General features: G+C 53.3%; 1 long non-coding RNA gene across 1 annotated transcript; it reads left to right on the plus strand.

Moving 5' to 3' along the window:
* On the plus strand, window positions 1-1,071 carry LOC147970830 (uncharacterized). The gene is made up of 2 exons (XR_015604311.1): window positions 1-346; window positions 445-1,071. It is a non-coding gene; the product is annotated as an uncharacterized LOC147970830 (long non-coding RNA).
* The last annotated feature ends 442 nt before the right edge of the window (window positions 1,072-1,513 follow it).

Genomic DNA, 1,513 nt, shown 5'->3' on the forward strand with positions numbered 1-1,513 from the left:
TATTTTCTAGGGATCCTCCCTGTCCAATTCCCGCCGCCAGCATCTCCCACCTCGGGATCCATCTCCACCCAATCCAACCTCCGCCTCCTTTTCCGTGCCCGACCAACCTCCTCTAGCCGCAGCCCCGCGTCTCCACGCTCGTGCCCGAGCAGGAGCTCCTCGAGACGGAGCTCATCCACAGCAGGTCCCTTGCCTCCCTCGATCCACCTCGTCCCCGAGCCCGAGATCCACTCCTCCAACGCGCTTGGCCTCTACCATCTTCCTCGCGAGGACTCGCTCCAGCTTCCTCTGCCGCATCAAGAACGACGACCACAACTTGAACCCAGTCATCGTCGTCGACCAGGCAGTCCACATCCGACACCCCCTTCTTCTCCTTCCTGTTTTTCCTCCCTGCGTTTCCCCTCTCTCATCTCTCTCCGTTATCCCTTTCTCTGTCGACAGGAGCACCCCGCGCCATGGCCTCGCTGAGCGCCGCCGCGCCCAAGCTCCTCTGTCCGCGCTGCCGATTGTCCGATCCGGCAGCAGCGGACCGGATCCACCCGTCTGCGTGTTCCCGGCGCTGCCGAAGCCCCAAGTTTTCCCTCATCGCCGTCCTGCTCATGCCCCTGCTGCAGCTGTTCATCGCCTGAAGCCTTCGACCTCCGCCTCGCCAAGTCCAGCCGGCCGGCCTTAGCACCTACCCACCAGATCCGGCCTCCCCCTCGCCTTCTCCGCCATGCCCTCGCCTTGCCGGAGTTCCAGCCAGCGCACCTCCAGGGCCTTGCCTCACCGCGGCTCCCGCTGAACCTCCCCGTCGCTGGCGTTTTTCTTCAGAGACGAGCAGTGCAGCTCGCCCGATGCCTGTTGACGCGTCGCCCTTTCGTGTGGGCTGCCACATCGCATGCAGGCCTCCCAGCGCTCAAGGCCATCTGAGATCCAGCAAGGCCCAGCTCCCTTGGCCCATGATGAGGCGCCCCCAGCAGCGCCTCGTTTGTTTTTTTCTTCTACTCAGTTGGCCCAACTTGCACCAGATTTGGCCCATAGATGTTTTTTTAGTTCTGTGAATTGACCAATTTTCCTTCACATGCATAATTACAGAATATGCCATCATTTTAAAAATGCTCACACCTAAATAACCGTGCATCGGTTTTAAACAAACTTAACATGAAAGTTGGTTAGATTTTTGTCTAGTTTCATAATATGCAACTTTCATGCATGTTTGAAATGTTTAAAATGCTGTTTGTTTAAATTTGCTCCTATGCCATGTTAAAATGCTTTACTTCATAACTAATTAACCTTAGCTCCGAATTAAATAAATTATATATGTAAATGGGGTAGAAAAATGCCTAGATTAACATGGTGGCATTACTTTGCATGTTTAACAACTCTAAAATTGTGTTTAGGGAAGAATAGTACCAAACCTAATAAATGCATATGAGGATTTTCTGGAAGTGTTGTTCGTTGTTTCCGGTCCCATTTAAACTTGACTAGATAGGTAGTTTTACTTTGCTTCACCCTCTTGCCATGCTAACAA

The sequence above is a fragment of the Triticum urartu genome, chromosome 5A (assembly GCF_056163025.1).
Source record: "Triticum urartu cultivar PI428250 chromosome 5A, HENAU_Tu73, whole genome shotgun sequence".
In the NCBI taxonomy this organism is placed as follows: Eukaryota; Viridiplantae; Streptophyta; class Magnoliopsida; order Poales; family Poaceae; genus Triticum; species Triticum urartu.